Source organism: Trachemys scripta, chromosome 20 (assembly GCF_013100865.1).
Source record: "Trachemys scripta elegans isolate TJP31775 chromosome 20, CAS_Tse_1.0, whole genome shotgun sequence".
NCBI classification, from domain to species: domain Eukaryota; kingdom Metazoa; phylum Chordata; order Testudines; family Emydidae; genus Trachemys; species Trachemys scripta.
The window spans coordinates 13462457-13483555 of NC_048317.1; positions in this window are offsets into that span (position 1 = coordinate 13462457).

Here is a 21099-nt window from a genome sequence, read left to right on the forward strand (position 1 = left end):
GGGAGCAGGGAGGGAGGCTGGAATTTTTAGAAGAGCTTGGCACTCACAGTGGGAGCTAGATTTTTAAAGGCGCTCAGCTTCCATTTTGGCCAGGTCTATACTAGGGAAAAGGGGATGTTTTTACCACCCGATAGCTAACGCATTCTAAAATCCCAGTGTAGACAGGGCAAGTTGTAGTTTCTTCTCAGCATAGCTGGTCAAAGCCGTTCACCTCAATAAGGATGTAGCCACATAAAGGTAAAAAGGTGTGTTCTTCCCTCATGTTAGCAAACATGTGATAACAAACATGAGATAAATTCCTAGGGGAGAGAAGATTGTAGATTTTACATGTGTTGAGGTATGTTAAACATTATGGAGGAGCATAGGTTTGACATCAATCCTCTAGCTTATATTAATACCACAGAGTGTCTCATTTTTACTAGGGCTGTGTGAATAATAGATTTTTTGGTTCACGGGCAATTAAACATTTTTTTGGTTTTGTTTTGGCCAGAAAACAAAAAAGTTTGAATTTTTCAACAAATCAAAAAGTTAAAAAAAAAATGGTTTCAAGTCAAATAAAACATTTAGTTTTTGAGCTTTTTTTGTATACATTTTGGATTTTAAAATATCACATTAGAGGAAATTTCAAAGCAACATGTTATAAATTGAGAAATAGATACGTTTTATTGAGAAAAATGTCAGAATGAAACATTTTGGATTTTAGGTAATTTTTTTTATTTTAGGGTATTTCTTTTTCAACCAAAATAGAAACAAATTAAATAATTGTTTCAGTGTCACTGATTCTGCATTTTTTGCACACACGCAAAAAAGTTCAAAAATCTTGACGCAATTCTAGTCTTCCACATGTTAGCTAGGTTCTGTAGTGACAAAAAGTCTCTGCCTTAAAGAGCTTACAAACTAATTAGACAAGCTGGGCAAAAGGTAGCAGGGGGAACAGAAAGGCCCAGCTCCTCCAAGTAGGGCGGAATAGGAGTTAGGTGCCTAAATACTTTAAATCTAGGCCAAAATGACTTATCTAAGGGCTCATGGTAGAGCCAGGATTAGAACCCAGGTCTCCAGAAAATAAACCTTGTATCCTAATTTGTACATTCAAATAATATGAATAAGCATTTGATCTGCACTAAACTTTGGAATTTAGAGATCCATGACTAGATACAAGCTGCAGAGAGTAAGTGGTTGAGAAAGTAATCTTCACTGGAGGAGAAGGGTATTAAAACAGAAATGAAGGTTTTATGTTTTCTAAACTTTAAAAAAAAAAACACTTCACAGTTTTGCCCCACATCTTTTTTATTAAATTGCTTTTCTGTTTAGTAATGGGCTGAATCAATGGGGCCATTTCCCTTTCATATTTATGAAATTAGCCTGTTTTAAATCCTTCAGCGGCTCATTGGAAAGATGTTGATTATTTACAGAATGTGCAACTCAGATGTCACTGGATTATTAACCTTCGCTGTGTACTTCTCAATCTCTGGATTACTGGATGTCAGAGTTCCATCCTGCATGAAAAATCCATGCCAAAACAACATCCACAAAATAAACAACCCAGCCGCCTCATATCATCTCACTAATATCTGCTAATTGCAGAGGGGAAAATGCAACATTATTACTGTTGCATCTATGGGGGCGAGTCCCTTTTTGACCACGTGTTCAGTTGAAAATTGGACACCTGGCAACCCTAAGCCCCATTTTAGATCCAGGCTCCATTGTTCTGGGCATTGCACAGATACACAGTAAAAAACAGTCCTTGCCCCAAAGAGATTACAATCTAAACAGAGAAGGCAGACAATAATCCTCACGTTTCAAATGGTGAACTGAGGAATGAAGTGACTTAATTCTTTGGGGGAGGGGCCATCATTTTGTTCTGTGTTTGTTTAGTGTCTGGCTTAATAGAGTCCTGGTCCATGAATGGTTGCATTAAGAGTACAACCAGGGGAGAGTAGCAAGAAGGAGTGCAGTGACCTAGGTGAAGAAAAGCCCAGCAGAAAAGTCTTGTGAAGGTCTCAGCACCTTCCCCAGATCAGCAGAATGTGAAAAAAACCATTGGGCAGGAGGAGGAATACATAAAAGGGGCATACTGAAGGAATCTCTCCATCGAACAGTATTCATCGAGGGAAAATTTATGAGACTTAATAACACGGAGGACATACAAAGAGCAGACCAGGACAGACATGGAGGGCTGAATCTTGTTCATGTCCTAAGTGATGTTTGATGGTACAGGGAGGATTCAGACTAGAATTCACGTCAGATCAGAATTGAGTTTTCGGCAAGCAGGCGTTTCAGGAATGCAAACATTTAAAATATAGGAGAACTGCGGATCCATAAGTAATGTGACATTTATATGGTAATTTGCCAATTAAATATGCAAGTGAGGGAACCTCTTTAAAAAAAAAACGTCTGCAAGTATAGTAGGCTCACAGTGCAACATCAAATATCTTAAGTATTATGTTTCCTTGGCTTGAACACAAGATTATGATTTTTGATAACTGGGGGGCTCAACAATGTATAGAAAGATTCAGATATAAGAGTGGAGGTTCATCACATCACATTAGCATGAACAAAGGAATGTGGGCCAGCTTCTCTGCTGGTGTAAGATGGCCAGGCTGTCTTGACGTTAATGGAGTGGTGCTGATTTATACCAACTGAGGATCTAGCTCACAGTGTCTAATCCTGCCAGGTGCTGAGCACCTCCTGAGAGATGCTGAGTGTCCTCAACTCATACTAAAGTTAACAGGGGTTAAGAGCTCTCAGCATCTCACAGCAGGAGGAACTCAGTACATTGGAGGATTGGTCCCTCAGTCCCATTCCACATCAGGAAAATCACCATCACAGCAGGCGCTAATTGACCTCCTTATTGGCAGCCTCAGCGTGTCTCCTCAGCTGAGAAGCCAAGGAATGAATGGGCCATGGAGGTTCACCTTCCCTCTAAGATTCATAGATTCCAAGACCAGAAGGGACCATTGGTCACCTAGTCTGACCTTCTGTATCACACTGGCCATAGAACTTCCCCAAAATAATCCCCAGAGCAAACATCCAAACTTACTTTAAAGATTGTCAGTGACGGAGAATCCACCACGACCCTTGGTAAATTGTTCATTATGATTAATTACCCCCTGTAGCGAGGCGGTGTGGTTCTCTGCCGCCCTGGAAAGGGACGAGCCTCTTCGGACACCAAAGTGGGCGGAGCCAGTGCATCTTGCGCCCGCCCCCGGGAGGTCAAGGCACAGCACAGGAAGTATAAAAACCCAACTCCAGAGCTCACTAGAGGAACAGCCGCCGGAGAGGCCAGACATCTGCAGCCGAGCTCCCGGTTGGGAGACCCCAGCAATCGGCGGTGGACCCGGAGACTGGCCTGACCTGCCGACTCCTGACGCTGACCAGTTCCCAGAGGAACTGCCAAGCCTATCACTCGTCAGGTACCCCGAGGAGCCCATGGTGTTTGACCCCCTGGAGGACACCATCCAGACGCAGGTACCTCTAGAGGGGGAGTTCAGAAGTAGCCCGGGGGCAGTCGACCCTAGTCTGGCTGCAGCACTACCAGAGCCCTTGTCAGTGTGTTGTGGCCAGTATCCCCACATCGGGTCTTCTGCCGCTGCTAGGGCCCCGGGCTGGGACGCAGTGGAGTGGCATCTCCGCCTCTCGCAGGCCCTTCCGAGCCAAGAGTCTGGACTTGCTGTTTACCTGTTTGCTCAGCCCCTGCCTGAGGGCCTCAGCCACTAATGCTCTGTTGCCCTGCCCTGCCCTCCCGCGACCCAGGGCTGGGGCCTGCTCATTATGTAAGAGTTGTCCAGCTCCTGTCTGAGGACCTGAGCTCATGACTCACTACTGTCCGCTGACCAGGCGTGAATAACTTGTGTTTTACCTCTACTGTTGTCGTGTTGAGAGACTCCCATGGCCAGGCTAATTCCCCGTCACAACTGAAAGGAAGTAGCGAGGCGCTGTGGTTCCCCACCGCCCCGGAGAGGGACGAGCCCAGGCCAAACCTCTCTACATGCCCGCAGCTAAAATGTACACCTTACTTCCAGTCCGAATTTGTCTAGCTTCAACTTCCACCCATTGGATCATGTTAGACCTTCCTCTGCCAGCCTGAAGAGCCCATTAGTAAATGTTTGTTCCCCATGTAGATACTTATAGACTGTAATCAAACCTCTCCTTTACCTTCTTGTTATTAAACTAAATAGACTGAGCTCCTTGAATCTCTCACTATAAGGCATGTTTTCTAAGCCTGCGATCATTCTTGTGGTTCTTCCCTTGTTGCTACAAGTCAGGGTAGATGCCAATTGGCACAGGGTGGCGTCAGGGCAGGCTGCACTGGTGGTGCCCACACATTCCTCCTTCTGTCCCCAGAGAACCTCATTCCCCTGCTGTGTTGATCTGGCCTCTCTCTCTCCAGCATCAAATTCACCGCTCCCCCCGACAAAAATCGCCTATGATACTAAAACAATTACCTAAAAAAATCCCATCAAACCAAACCAAAAAACCCACCACACGTGGCTAAGGAGGAAGTTCTTATCTCTGCTGCGGCTAGATCGTCTCTGACCATTTGGTGGTGGGGTAAACCAGCGTGTAGCAAGTCTGTGTTTGCAATCTGAAGGGCTAGAGGGTGGATGCTTGTACAGAGCGAGAAAAGGCTGGGGGTGGGGGTCCCTCACAAGAAGCCACAGATTTAGAATGGCTGCAAATTGCTGCCTGTCTGATTCCGAATGATCAGATGAAACTGAAGCAAAGGGAGAAGGTCAGGTCAGCTTGCCTCAAGGCAACGTTGTGTTCTCAGATCCACTCAACAGATCTCAGCTCTAACACTCGCTACAGCCAACCTGCAAACAACCTGCACTGCTGTTGAAGGGAGATCTAGGCTCTGTGGCCAGATGCCCTAGAGCAGGGTGGGCAAACCTTTTGTGTGATGGGCAGAGGCTCCATGGAGGCGCGGACTCTGTGCTGCCATCTGTTGGTGAGCAAGGGGAAACAAGTGATTGGGCAGGCTCTCATTTGCATTTCTATTATGGGGCATTTTGGTCACAATTCAGTTAACTTTTAAGCTTGGGGTAATAAAACATTATTATCCCTGTCAGGAAACAAAAGGACAAGAGAACTAACTGCATCAGAAGTGCCTGGGTGAGGGGTCACCCTGAGCTAAATTACTGTCTGGCATGGTTAGGTATTGATACCTGAAGAAAGCTAGAGAAGGAAGACCTCACTTTCTGGTAGGAATGTATCTGTGATGGGAAGGACTCTGTTCACATTCTTATATGCCCTGATCACTTTGCAAAGAAGTGGTACAGAGACAGCTTCTGTGAACAAGAGCCCATAGACAATGCAGATGAAACGGCATGATGCGTGGCAGCTCTGAGGTAGTTTTGATGAAGACACAAAGAGCAATGGCATAGTTGAGGAACTCTGATGGTCCTCCAATAAAGCTGTAATCCCCTTTTCTGCTGGGATAGGAGGTAGAGCCCCATCAGCAGACCATGCAGCAATTCCCTTAGGGGCTGGAGATGGACATGTCTGAATTGTGGGCTCTGCCAACCCTGGACAGCAAACAGTAAGCGGGGATGCAGGAGATGAGGGAAGTGGCTGTTGTAGGAACATGTTGCCTACTGGACACTCACTTTGTGAGTGGAGGGCTGAGTTTAAGGCTATTGCCAAGACACCCTGGGCAGTAAGGGTCTTTACAGGCAGTGTTGACTTAATATTGTTAGCTTTCTCAACTTTATTCTTTGTCCCCTTTTCCTGCTAATAAAGTTTTCCTTGTTTGAAACCCTTGGACTCAGCACTTGCGAAGGGTAATATTGCCTGGTAAAGATGCCTGGGGGTGGGATATTTCGTTTTCCCAGGTTGTGGGGGTGGGGATCAAGTCAGTTTGATTATTAGGTTTTTGGAGGGAACCTTAGATAATTACACCTGGCCCTTGTGGCTGCCAACAACAGCTGGCAGAAGGTTGAAACTGGCGTTCTGTGGAATGGAACTTCCTAGCTGTGAGTCACTGCATGGGTCTGCAAAGAGGATTTGGCAGCAGGTTTGAAGGATTTGGGATCATTTGCTAAGGACAAATGAGACACAATAGCAGGGTTCCCAATGGAAGCAATATAGGGATGGGATTTAGCTCTGGTAGGTGCAGGTGCATCTCACAGTGAAGTTAGTGCAAATGAGGGATGATCAGCAGCTTTGAAACATCAGACTGCTTCTACTGAGGAAGCAAACTGCCTGGAATTGCCAGCACTTTGGGGCAGAGACGTCTCTTGATATGTGCATGTCCAGCCGGTATGGGGCCCTAATCCAAGTGGGGCCTTTAGGTGCTGTTGCGGCCAAATACTAAGTGCTTTTAGGTGCCCAGATCGGAATCAGAGGGGTAGCCGTGTTAGTCTGGATCTGAAATTTCCACCACATGCATCTGAAGAAGTGGGTATTCACCCACGAAAGCTTATGCTCCAATATGTCTGTTAGTCTATAAGGTGCCACAGGACTCTTTGTCGCTTTTTACAGGTCGGAATGTTTTCACTAAGGGTATATCTACACTACCCCCTGGATCGGCGGGTAGCGATCGATCTATCGGGGATTGATTTATCGCGGGTAGTGTAGACGCGATAAATTGATCCCCGATCGCTCTCCCGTCAACTGCTGAACTCCAGCTCGGCGAGAGGCGGAAGCAAAGGCGACTGGGGAGCAGCGGCCGTCGATCCTGTGCCGCGAGGACGTGACATTAGTAATTCTAAGTCGATCTAAGATACGTTGACTTCAGCTATGAGAATAGCGTAGCTGAAGTTGCATATCTTAGATCAACCCCTCCTCCCCCAGTGTAGACCAGGCCTGAATGTAGCAGTGATGGGGAAACCACCCTAGCACCAGAAATTCAGGAAAAAAGTCTGGCAGTGAGATTTTGGGATAGTCTTTCTAAGGCAAATAGCATCTCCAGCCCAGGAGAGGCGTAACATTATACTGGGCAAGGCACTAGAAGGGAACAATTGGGCACTGGCCAGGAGCTGGACTAGATAATTGTTGGCATCTTCTCCTTCTCAGTTACTCTGCAGCTGTGAGCACATTGCCCCTGATATAAATTGGATCCCTTCGCTCCACACAACACAGCCCCCCGCCCCCATCTCCACCGATGAATAATTTTCAGTCCATCAGCCAATATTAAATAATAAAGATTCTTAACTAGCGGAAATAATTGAATATCGGAGCTGGAAAACGGAGGTCATCGGGAGCTCTGCCCCTTCTGCCAAAGCTGCTCCCGCCAGCGTGTCAGTTCTGTGGAGGTATTATAGCTCTGAGGGGCTCCTCTAAGCAATGCTCATCTGCTCACCTCAGGAGAGGGAGGGGAGTGTGGTGCTTGCCAGGTTCAGGAGGGCTGTACTGGCCCTTGAGCCTGTCAGAAGGAAATAGCTGAATACCTTGTGCATGCTTTGAAATGGGCTAGGATACAGATCTGGGAATGTATTAAAGTGCTGAGCTATCCTGACTGCTCAGATGGCTTCTCCATGTGTCATATTAAAACACTGATCTATCTATCCCCGTACACCCCCTCTATCCATCCATCCATCCATCCTGGAATTCACAAGTCAGAAATGTGTACATCTCCTTAACACCAACCTTACCCAGTCAATTCATACACATGCAGAAATAAAAAGGCAATTCTTGCTGACCACCAAGCAATAACCTTAACTCTGCCCCTGTAGCACCCATCTAATGGAAAATCCTTATAGACTGTCATAGGGTGAAACCAGCCTTTAAACAAGGATTAACGCCTAGACTTCCCAACTACACTCAGGGATGTATGGAGGAGAACTGATTCACAGTGAAGTCAACTTTGCTAGAAACGGCACATGAAGTCCTAGGAGTGATGAAACCAGCGCTGAAAAGGATAAGAAGGGATACTTGATGGTGGAACCCTCAAATTAAAGAATCGGTTGGGAGAAAAAAAAAGTAGCCTTCCAAAAATGGCAGGACAGTGGCTTGAGCTGTGATAAGATGGCATACGTGGAGGCAAAAAAAGAGGCCAAAAGAAGTGTGGCCACAGCTAGAAGTATGACCTGTGATGAGCCTCAGAACTGACTAGAAGGTCGGGAGGGAGAGAAGACCATCTATAGACTAGAGAGAAAATGATGAGGGATGTGAAGGAGTTGGCTCACTTTAGAAATGAAATACAGTGTAATTGCAAACAAATGGAGAATCAATCGCCAAAGTTTGGAGTGATTATTTTTAAAGAGTGACAAATGAGGAAAACAAAAGGGAGGAATTAAGGACATGTAAGCTGAACCAGGGCATGATAGATTGCATACAGGAGGAAGAGCTGCAGAGGCACCGAGGAAAAAGACGAAAGCACTTGGGCCAGATGAAGTATCACTGGATGCGGAGAAGTGATTGTGAAGGGAAGCTATCAAGTATCTTACAAGTTTGTTCAGTGATATTCTTAAGAAAGGGAAAATGCTGGATGGATGGCACAAAAGCTTTGTGGTGCCTATTTTTAAACATAGAGGAGATACTACAGTGTGACATCATGTGCTCTGAAAGGATGGGAGAAGACTATTGAAAAGTGTCTGCGTGGAACAGTTGAAATTTGAATGGTCAATATGGTTTCTTGCCTGGGAAGGAGCACAATTGATACCATATTTGCACTATGAATACTCATGGAGAAGGTCAGAGAAAAGACACAGCAACTGAGTCTGGTCTTTCTGGACCTGGAGAAGACATATGATCATGTACCAAAAGAAACTTTGGTGAAGTTTGCAACAGAGAGGTGTGCCAGAAGGATATGTCTGTATTATCCAGGATCTGTATGCTGGAGTGACTGCAATATTCAAAACTAAATGGGGCTACAGTACAGAATTTCCAGTAGACATTGGCCGTCATCAGGGGCCAGCACTGGGACCCTTTTTGTCTGCAGTTGTTGTGGTTGTGATAAGTGAGAATGTCTGACGGCAGCTGTCTGGGAACATGCTGTTCGCTGATGATTGAATGATATGTGCAGATGAATGTGAGACCCGGCAAGCTAACTTTGAACAGTGGCAACACAGTTTTGAGCAGGCTGGGTGTAGAGTGAACACGGAGGTTGTAACTGAGGGAATAAAGGATATCATAGGCACAGAAGAAGCGTGAAAGCATTTCAATCAATGGCTGCTGCTGATGGTGCCCTCTTGAGTGATGCCCTGTATCATACTCAAGCTGCTTGGTGCAGATGGCTGGCGCTGACCCCAGTTCTCTGGGACGAAAAGATGCCAATAAAGTTAAAAGGTAGAATGTATAAAATTGTAATTCAACCATTTTAATATATGGAGGAGAGACTAGGCCAGCCCTAAGAAAGGAAATCAGAATGCTCTCCACCATGGAAATGAGGACGTTGAGATGGTTAAATAGTTGGACATTCCATGATAGGAACCAAAATGGGGCTGTAAGGGGCCGAATGCAGGCTGCTCCCGTTGAAGACAAATTGAGGGAAGCTAGGCCATGGCAGTACAGAATCACAGAAATGTGGGGCTGGAAGGAACCTAGAGACGTCACCAAATCCAGCTCCCTGCATTGAGGCAGGGCCAAGTAAACCTAGACAATCCCTGACAGGTGTTTGTCCAACCTGGTTTTAAAAACTTCCAATGACAGGGATACCACAGCCTCCCTTGGAAGCCTATTCCAGATCTTAACTACCCTTCTAGTTAGAAAGCTTTTCCTGATAACTAACCTAAATCTTCCTTGCTGCAGATTAAGCTCATTACTTTTTGTCCTACATTCAGTAGACATGGAGAACAATTGATTATTGTGATGTTCTATCACTTTAAATGTTTGGTATTCTGTACTCCCCCCACACCCACTCCCCGGTGCAAAGCCTCACTTTTGGGTTAGTTTCTATTTTGCAGCCAGAACAATAAAATCTCCAGAGCAGACAGCTGTGTTTCCTTCAGTTCCCTCTCTCTCTCTCTCTCCTTCTTTCCCAGGTCCAGATATAATAATCACCATCCTCTTCGTAACAGCCGGTAACATATTTGAAGACAAGCTGGTCCCCGCTCAGTCTTCATTTCTCAGGACTGAACACTCCCAGTTTTTTTAATCTGTCCTCATCGTGCAGGATTTCTTTTATCATTTTTGTTGCTCTCCTCTGGACTCTCCAATTTTCCTCATATTTCCTAAAGTGTGGAGCCCAAAATTGGACACAGTCCCCCAGCTGAGGCCTCACCAGTGCTGAGTAGAGTAGGACAAATACTTCCCATGTCTTCCACTCTTGTTAATATGCCTCCAAATGATGTTTGCCTGCTTTGCATCACATTGTTGACTCATGTTCAATTTGTGTTCCACTATCACTCCTAGATCCTTTTCAGCAGTACTACCACCTTGCGAGTTATTCACCATTTTGTAGTCCTGCACTTGATTTTTCCAGTTGAGCCTGGACAGTTAATATAAATAAATAATAAAAATATATATGGAGATATACCTATCTCATAGAACTGGAAGGGACCCTGCCTTCACTAGCAGGACCCACTACTGATTTTGTCCCAGATCCCTAAGTGGCCCTCTTAAGGATTGAACTCATAAGCCTGGGTTTAGCAAACCACTGCTCAAACCACTGAGCTATCCCTCCCTCCTCAGCTGTCAGTGGGCTGGCTCTTGCAATGACTGTAGATGGACGATGACCAAGAGGGAGACCGAAGACTCAGTACCTGGTCTGAACATCAGTGGACCTCAGAGAGCCCAATCTGAGAACAGCCTGGTGTATGATTATGAGTTTTGGAAGACAGCTATAAAAGTTGCTGCCCCCGAATAGGGAAGTGGCATAGAAGACGAAGAAGAAGAGTAGAAGAGAAGGGATGAAATCAATATGGCTTATTCAAAATGACTGTAGAATTTGATAGTGAGATTCTTTCTATGGATTATTGTAGCAGGATCAAGGACAGTGAGAGATAAATGAAACGTATGTACAATGCACCCAATTTTGGAAGCTTGAGTGGGGTTGGATCCAGGCTTCCAAAGCTTAGTTATTAGTATAATTCCTTATAAATTGTTCATTATTGATCACCAAACACCCATTATCAGTTCTTCTCTATAACCATTACTTATTAGTTATGGTAGACTAAACTAGGACTGCAAGGCACGTTTCTAGAACAGTATTTCTCAAACTGGGGTCACCGCTTGTGTAGGGAAAGCCCCTGACAGGCCGGGCCGGTTTGTTTACCTGCCGCGTCCGCAGGTCCGACCGATCACGGCTCCCACTGTCCGTGGTTTGCTGCTCCGGGCCAATGGGAGCTGCTGGAAGCGGCGTGGGCCGAGGGACATACAGGCCACCGCTTCCAGCAGCTCCCATTGGCCTGCAGCGACGAACCGCGGCCAGTGGGAGCCGCGATCGGCCGGACCTGCGGACGCGGCAGGTAAACAAACCGGCTCGCCAGGGGCTTTCCCTACCCAAGTGGCGACCCCAGTTTGAGAAACACTGTTCTAAAAGGTATAAAAAAACGAGACTTTAAGGATAGCTCTACACTGCAACTGAGCGTGTGCGCCCCAGCACGAGTACTAGAGACTCAAGCTGGTGCGCTAAAAAGAACAGTGCAGCCAGCAGTAGCCTAGCTGGCAATTTGGGCTAGTTTCCTGAGTTAGTGCGTGTCTGTCTGCTCAAGCTAGGAAGCACGCTCTGGCTGCAGCTTACAAGCACCCTAAGAAAAAACATTGTTTTCTCTCTTCAGCTGGAGTCCAGCAGTATCTTTGAAAATGAAACTCCTTTAGTGCGGAGTGAAATTCCTGCCTTTCTCCATCATCACCCAGAAATTGTGAGCTCCCCATCATCCCTCTACCCCTTTTAGGCTAGTCTCTCCAGCTGATGGACCCCAGCTCCACTGACTATCTGCCACTTCTGCGTGATGTCAGTGTCATTTCCACCAGGTTTAATACAAGAACTAGGGGTAATACAAGAACGAGGGGTCACCAAATGAAATTAATAGGCAGCAGGTTTAAAATAAAATAAAAGGAAGCTCTTCTTCACGCAGCGCACAGTCAACTTGTGGAACTCCTTGCCTGAGGAGGTTGTGAAGGCTAGGACTATAACAGCGTTTAAAAGAGAACTGGATAAATTCATGGAGGTTAAGTCCATCAATGGCTACTAGCCAGGATGGGTAAGGAATGGTGTCCCTAGCCTCTGTCTGACAGAGGATGGAGATGGATGGCAGGAGAGAGATCACTTGATCATTACCTGTTAGGTTCACTCCCTCTGGGGCACCTGGCATTGGCCACTGTTGGAAGACAGGATACTGGGCTAGATGGACCATTGGTCTGACCCAGTACGGCCATTCTTATGTTCTTAGGTTTCATCTCTGGAAGTCCCTATCTTGGCTAGTCCAAGCCGAAACGACCTTGTGGGTAATCATTCTCGCAGAAAGGGGAGAAAATGGCTCTCTCTCTCCCCAGGAGAGAAAACACTGGAATTGTTCTGGGGCTTGTTTGAAGTTTCTGAAATTGATTTCATTACTTAGAACAGCCCCCGCCTGTACCGTCTCTCATCTCTGCCTGCCAATGTGCAGCATTTTTCTCTTGGTTGATAACAGAATTTTTAATCATTGTAATTATCACTTGAAAATTGGGTTCCTGCCACAGACAATTCAAATTAGATTCTGTTACTTTTTATCTTTGTTAATGTCTTTTAATCTGAGGTTTCATTTCCTATCTGCAGTAAAATATGTTTGTGTCTGTGTGTGTGTGTGTATATATATATATATATTAGTATACACAAACAAATACACGCACACACACACAGATTTTAAGGCCAGAAAGGACCATTAAAATCATCTAATCAGACCTCGTGCATAACACAAGCCAGAGAATTTCACCTACTGATTTCTTCATAAGGCCCATAACTGATGCATCTCTTGTAGAAAGACGTCTAATCTTGAACCATCTTAGATAGACAGATGGATTAGATAAGGGCTGTGTATAGGGAGAAAGAGAGATAATGGGTGTGAGGATAGGTAGACAGTTAAGGTGTGTGTATGGGGATAGTTAGCTAGCCAAGATTTTAAGAAGTGACCTGTGATTTTAGATGCCTCAGTTTTTGGGTGCCCAACTTGAGTTGCTGTAAAGGGGCCCTGAGTTCCAGGCATATTTTTCAGGCATTGTATTCTCTTCTTCTCGTGAATGTGGTTTCTGCGTATGGACAGCCCTTGGCCCCTGCTCTCCCAGCTGAGTACAAGTCGTTCCCATTGAAGCCGTTAGGGGTGACTGGTGCACTGCAGTGGGAGGATTGGACGCTGGAGTCTGATGTTATCCACATGGCAGGCACAGCTTGGGGAATGGGGGCATGTGCGTCCGCACCTGGCTTTGCCAACGTGCCTTCAATTCTGACCTCTCGGGACCATCCCTAGCTGGGGGGGTGAGGAAGATTAATTCCATTCTCTGAGCTCCATTAAGTCCTCAGCCTCTTGCAAGACTGTCAACAATATGGGCATTGTGATGGGGTGCACAGGCACCACACTGGCAATGGAAGAGGCCAGTTAGGCTACCTGGCTACCCCTGGAGAGTGGGCTAGGTCTTATTAAAGATGAAGCCCAGCCAGGGAAGGAACTGGGTGATGACTACAAGGAAAGGAAGGCTGGAACAGAATGAGACAGCAGGGAGAGAGAAAGAGAGAGAGAGAGAGGAACACTGCAGTCCCTCTCTGGGACTAGAGAGTGGAGAGTCAAGGGTAAAGCCCAGGGGACCATTGGGGCTGGGATCCTGTCTGATTAGAGGAGTCCAACAGGAGACCAGGGGACACAGAGAGCAGCCATTCAGGGGTGGAGCAGGCTCTGGTGGCGAGGAGCCCTGACAAAAGGGCAGGGCCTGGATTCCAGCGGAGAAAGCCCTGGGAGACGTTGCGTGGAAGAACAGAACAAGGGGAATTTAAGAGGGATGAAAGGTCAAGCCTGAGCAGGGCAGAAGTTGGGTTAGGTTTACATGTTTGATTTGGGATTTATTGAGGAATTCCAGAGAGGAACCTTGAGAGGCCTGGTGCTGAGAGAAGGGTACATGTAGACCATGGGAGAGGCCGGCTGACAGGCTACGGTAGGAAGACGCCCAGGAAGGCGATAGAGCAGAGTTTGGCTGGAACGCAGTGCAGTGGGAGGGTCTGGGTTCCCCTACCAGCCACTGGGGAACATGGTGTGAATCCTCTGGGCAGGAAGACAAGGATGACAGAGCCCAGAGAGAAGGGCTTGAGGACCACGGGGCTCAGAGTCAGAGTCTGATAAGGACATTAGGTGGTTAGTTGTCAGACTCTATTACCCTGGAGGGAGTGGGATTAAAGCATGGCCTGGCTGGAGGGCCGAGTCACAAGAAAAAAGCAGACAATAGCGGGATTGGAACGGCTGAACACTAAGTAATTTAACACCGGCCACCGTGCACAGATGAGTGGAAATAACTGTTGGGAATGATCACACCCTGCTGTATTCAAAATGGTGAGCTGTGAGTGCCGCTGGCGGTAATGATGGAGGTGTTGTGATTCCTTGTACACTCCAGTCCCTCTGTCTGGGCTATTTTTCAGGGGGAAAAAACACCTTTAACTGCAGGACTAAGCTTCAGTGAGACCTAGGCCCAGCTCCCAATCTCAGCGACACCCGTGTAAATCCAGAATAAATCCACGGCAGTCAGCCAGTCTCACTGGGCACAGATTCATCTGGCAAGTTTGAGCAGGATTTACCTTGTGAACCATCTTGGTGTCTGAGCAGCTGCATGTGGCTGGGAAAAGCAGCCCAAAGTGTTGATTTTTCTTAGGCTTTTCTTCCCACCCTGCCCCAAGGATTTCTTTCCCCCAAAGCTTTTGTCTGCCCCGCCCTCTCTGTACGCTGCACAGCGTTTGAAATGAAACCCTGGACTCTTGGGTGCAACGAACCTGCTGAGTTGTGTTTGGCTGTGATGGGAGGGACAAGGCAAGGGAAGGACCTGCCATGAGCTCTCTATTTGCAAGGGAAAACTGATGTCTCTTACCTTGGACAAATGTGGCTAATGACAACATGTGTTTGCTCCTTGCATTGTCCTTTGTTCCACTTCCATAGGCCCGTTTAGGAGCCTGCTACAGTAACCATTCTTTTCCAACGGGAATGTGTCTGTCTGTCTGGCACTCATCTATCTCCATAGGCAAGCCAATATCTATCTATCTACATACACCCCCTCTGTCTATCTGTCGTTTGTGATTAGATAGAAAGATAGACTGTCTGCTTCTCTGTCTATTACAATTACTGTGTAATGCACCAATCATTGCAGTATATAGATGGACATGCAACTTCTTACACTTAGAGACACCAGGTGGCCCTGACCGAGCAGGGTATTTTAATGTCCCCGTCTCAATCTCTGCTGACTCAGTTTCTTTCAACATCTCCCGGATAATACGATGCTACAGGGTCTCACTCACATTGCTGGAGAATTACAAGGCAGCAGTAAACCATCTGGCCAGTGTTGCTCCTGCTATTGTCCAATAAGGGTAAATCCTTTGTGGTTTCAGCCAGCCCTCAGCAGATGAGCTATGAGCACAGGGTCGCTGCCTCGGACACAGATCAACACCCTCTTGGTAGATTTACAAATCTCTTCCCAGGTTTCCCCTTGGTGCCTCACAGATCGACTCTTTGAAGGGAGTAAAACAGTCCGAGCCTAGAGCTAGGACTGGTATGCAGCAGACATCACATTGGGGACTGAACTGCAGTGGTTGGGGAACAGGAATTTGGTTGTGATTCTGAGAAGTCCCAGTTGCCTTCAACTCTCGTGGATTTCACCACCTCACAGGAACTGGCCCTTCATTGGGAAAACCACACTAGAGATTGGGCTAGTAACTGGCATGGTGTTTCTTACACTTTTACCCCGCTCCCCAACTAGCTTCTCTGCCAAGTTCACCATGTTTCTGCCTGGGTGCAAGTTCTTAAAGGTACTCGTAACTGGCTCTGGGGGAAAGCGGTGCTTAGCTGTTAGCAGGATGTTATTTATGAAATGAGGCCTGAGGGGGTGTGTGTGTGTGTGTGTGTGTGTGTGTGTGTGTGTGTGTGTGTTATTCAACACAAACATTTCAGACTGGTGAAGAAACCCAGACTCAAGCTGGCCGAAGAAGAATAACTTTAATTTTTTTTTAAAGGGAGGGGAAAAAAAACAGGAGTTTGATTTATTTATTTATTTATCAATCATGCTGCAAGCTTCATTCAAAATACCAGACACTGGTAGAAGTGGAGAAATAAACCTTCCCCTGCCTGCTCTGGAAAAGAAATAATCAGATCCTGCCTCTTGCATAGACAGAGTTATAATTACCTCTGAAACTTTCATGGTCCCACCCGAACAGCTTTTCAAAAGCAATCTAACAACAAACAGTAACCCTGCTGTGGGCCGATGCTATCACTTCCTCCAGGGACACACGCTTCCCTATCTCTCCTGCTGCAGCACGGATCAATTAATAAACTCTGCTGCTCAAGAGGAGATGCGGGTGATCGTTCCATTCACCCATCTAGGACTGGTGAGGAAAGTTGGCCGGGAACTGTTAGAACAAAGGCCTGTCTGAGTTTTGAGCAAAGCATGAGTGTTTGATACCCAGATATAATTGAAACCCATTCATTGGCATGTAAGAATGAGTAATAAATATCAATATTGCTGGAGATATGTTTATAATGTAAAGAATAGGATAATGTGCCTTTGTACTTCTGCCCTGTACAGGATGGAATCGGAATTGTGTAATTGTATGTCCTATGCCCTATATGTCTACAGTTAGCGTTAACAGATTTTCTCCTGTAACTGGAGGTAGAGCTCTGCAAATCTGCAGATATCTGCTTTATATCCGTGGATATCTGTATCTGCAGACCATGTTTGAGGATCATGGATCAGATGCAGATACAAATCTTGTATCCGTGCAGGGATCTAACCGAGAGGTTTGGAGTACTGGACGTGCTGCTAATGTGAAATTACAAAGGGCCAGAACCACTATCATAGTGACAACTGTGCAATTCTAAGTAGCTGTGGATTTGATATCAAAAAAGCAAAACAAAACCTTATTGGGCAATAACAGGTTTGCATCTCCCACTTCGTGGCTTCCTAGAATGCCATTCTGCAGGAGAGGCCTGGTGATACTTGAGGAGGAATGCACCAATGCACAGGCTAGTTAGTGTATTAATCCTTGTTTGTCTCTGGGTCTGGGTGTTCATCTGAAGACAACCATTCATAAAACCTGCTGCAGTCATTGATGGGCAACAAATAAAAAGGAGGAGGAGGAGGAACTGCGTGACTGAGAATTGCAGCAAATGTTTGCAAACTCCATTTCTGTAGATTGGACTAGTTCTGTGATCAGTCTCTAAAACCCTGTGCACTAGATTGAAACATTAAGCTTAGCCCCTTGTTGCGGGGGGAGGTGCAGAGCGGTGCCACTCCAGGAGGCACTCCCTGGGCATGCGTTCCTGGATGCTGGTTAAAGACATTTTCAGGATAGAACTCTCCCGCCGGTGCAGAGTTGACTGATTGCCAGGGCATGGAGCAAGGCAGACCCTTTGTGGTCAAGCATTGGTTTGATTGTGGGTCACCGTCAGCAAGATATGCCTTGTACTTGGGGGTAGTGGTATTGGAGGTTGGCTGTGGATAGCTTGTTCATGTCCCTTGCTAAGGCATCTCATGGACCCCAGAGCCACTACCATGGCTGCGTAAGAATTGATTAAAGGAAATAAGTGGTACACAGGCCTGTCTGTGCTGGGGGCTCAGAAATCGCCTCACCTGGGGCACAGATCTAGCTGCTTCACTGCACAGAAGGAGAAAGGATGTTTACGTTTCAATCGGACCTGGTGACACCTGTTTCCATCCTTCCCTTTGTTACTGTTGGCTGTTTGTGAGTGCTGGCAGTGCGCACACTGCGTTGCTACTGTAGAGTAGATGGTGATGGGCACTGGTTTGTTATCGCAGGATATTGTGAGTACTGGAGCTGCATAAATGGATCGATCATTGTCATTATTTGTATGATGGTAGCACCTACAGTCCCAGCCCGGATCAAGGCCACCCTTTGCCAGGGGCTGTACCTACATATGTTGAGTGACTGTGCCTGGGAGTACATGCTGCACTCTTTTAAAGAGTGGAGCACATGCCACTCATTCTACTGTTCCTCATCAGCACCTCCTGGTGGCGCTCGGCCTGCTTGTGCTTCTCATCCATGAGGAGAATGACTCCAGTCACTGCTGCTCTGCACAGCTGTCCTGCTGGAGCGGCAGTGTGTAAAGCCATGATCCGTACCCCCATGTGCATAGACAGTGTGCGTGTGCATGGACCTATCCTACTGCAGCAGTGGCGTGTACAGTCATGATCTGTGCCCCCGTGTGCATATGCTCGGTATGTGTGCACACATGAATTAAGAAACGTGCTCCTCGGCTTGAGGTTACAACACCTTCTCAGCATAATAACCCTTCGCACTGGTTGCGGGGAGAGGGTGGAATGTCCCAAGGGGGTAGGAGCAGAGTTGGGCTGCAAAGAGGTTCCCTGGAATACCCCCTGGATTGTGCAAGCAGGGTTTGGTAGGTCTTTGGGTGCAAGAGGGGAGATGTAAAGCTACTGGGAAGGCTCCCCAAGTGCCAGCTCCCCAGCTGGTGTGAGCCAGCTTATCTCCATTGAAATCAATGGAGTCAAAGGAAGCCAGTCGAGCTAAGCTGATGTTCACCAGCTGAGGAACTGCCCCCTGGACCTTTCTGCCAATCTCCTGCCAGCAATGGACACTGTCCTCTAAGCTGGGCAGTACAGGTTGGGTGAGCTCACCCACCGTTTTTCTCTCAAATAGTACATACAACATCCAACCCTTCTACTGTTTTATTCTTTCCTGGTAACTGAACCACACATCCACCTCCTCTGTGCCATTTTAAGTAGAGGTGAGTGTATACACATACAGATAAATATACAACACTGAGTAATTAAAAGTGCATCATACTTCAATCCAGCCCTGTCCATAAAGGACTGAAATTGGCTGTTATCCCAGAGTATATCTGGGATGACTCCGTTCACTTCACTGCAGTGAGTCTGAATTTATACCAGTGTCACCGAGAGCAGAGTTTGTGTGGACTGTTAACAAACCCTCCCTTCTCCAAGTACTTACACTGCTCCCATTACCACAGTATCTGAGTCCCTCATAGTCTTTAAACACCCCTCTGAGGTAGCAACGTGCTATTATTCTCATTGTACAGCTGAGATCTAGAGAGACCAAATCCCTCATCCAGGGTCACAGAGGGAGGCTGTGGGAGAGTAAGGAACTGAACTAAGGGGACCCATGTCCCGGTCTAGTGCCCTAATCACTAGGCTATCCTTCTCCTGTTGGGGCTCGGCCTGCAACCACCTACCCACCACTGAGAACTGCCTGGGTGGCTGTGCTGAGGCCTTGCTCAGAGAAGAGAAAGGAAGGCGCTTGCCTGGAAGTGTGATAGTAAACCAGTGTTTCATTCTCTTTGGGATCCCTTTGTAATTCCTGGGAAAGCTGGAGTGTTGATCTCTGAACCCTTTATGTGGGTTCATTATTCAGAATGGGTAAAAAATGTGACAGATGCTACTAAGTTTAGGAGCATGGTGCTTTGGGGAAAATAGCTCTGCTCTCTGTTATCTAAGGTCAAGGGGAGAACCATATAAAGTCCATTTCTTATATCAACCTTCCTCAGACTTTCTTTTGCTTAGCGAAGTCCATAAAATAAATACGTTCAAAGGTTACGGGACTTTTAGAGGGAGAAGATGAAGTTAGGAATAGAGCTAGTTGGAAAAATATTGACTGTACCACTTTCTGTCAGAAAACGCAGTTCCATCAGTATTGAGACACATTGCAACATGAAGTTGATTTCACCAAAATTTTGTTTTGGAGAAAAAATGGGGCGGGGGGGGGGGATGCGGGGGGAAGGAAGAAAGAGTTCCAACAATGTCAAAAATGTTCTGTTCGTTGTTTTCAGAATGAAATGTTTCGATTTTTCCTTTTGAAATAACTTTTAATTCAATTGTTTCATTGCATGCAGATGTGGTCGCCCCATCTCAAAAAAGATATATTGGAATTGGAAAAGATAGAGAAAAGAGCAGCAAAAATGATTAGGGGTATGGAACAGATTCCTTGTGAGGTGAGATTAATAAGACTGGGACTTTTTCAGCTTGGAAAAGAGATGACTAAGGGGGGATATGACAGAGGTCTATAAAATCATGACTGGTGTGGAGAAAGTAAATAAGGAAGTGTTATTTACTCCTTCTCATAACAGAAGAACTAGGAGTCACCAAATGAAATTAATAGGCAGCAGGTTTAAAACAAACAAAAAGTATTTCTTCACACAATGCACAGTCAACCTGTGGAACTCTTTGCCGGAGGATAGTGTGAAGGCCAAAACTATAACAGGGTTAAAAAAGGAACTAGATACGTTCATGGAGGGGGCCAAGGGATGTACTGGCCGCCACTTCCAGCAGCTCCCATTGGCCTGGAGCAGCGAACCGCAGCCACTGGGAGCCGTGATCGGCCGAAACTGCAGACGCGGCAGGTACACAAACCAGCTCGACCCACCAGGGGCTTTCCCCGCACAAGCGGCGGAACAAGTTTGGGAACCACTGCTCTCAAGTATCCGTAGCCTCTGTTTGCCAGAAGCTGGGAATAGGCAACAAGGGATGGATCACTTGATTACCTGTTCTGTTCATTCCTTCTAAAGCACCTGGTATTGGGCACTGTCGGGAGACAGAATACTGGGCTAGATGGATCATTGGTCTGACCCAGTATGGCCATTCTTATGTTGTATTATATTATAAATGATTATATAAAATAAAGAAGTCAAAATCAAAACATTTTGATTGATTTGAATTAGGGCTATCAAGTGATTAAAATTAATCACAATTAATTGTGCAATTAATCACACTGTTAAACAATAATAGAATAACATTTATATAAATATTTTTGGATGTTTTCCACATTTTCAGATATATGGATTTCAATTACAACCCAGAATACTAAGTGTACAGTGCTCACTTTATTTTTTTATTACAAATATTTGCATTGTAAAAAAGAAGCAGCATTTCAATTCACTTAATACAAGTACTGTAGTGCAATCTATTTATCATGAAAGTTGAATTTACAAATGTAGAATTATGTACAATAAATAGCTGTATTCAAAAATAAAACAATGTAAAACTTTAGAGCCTACAAGT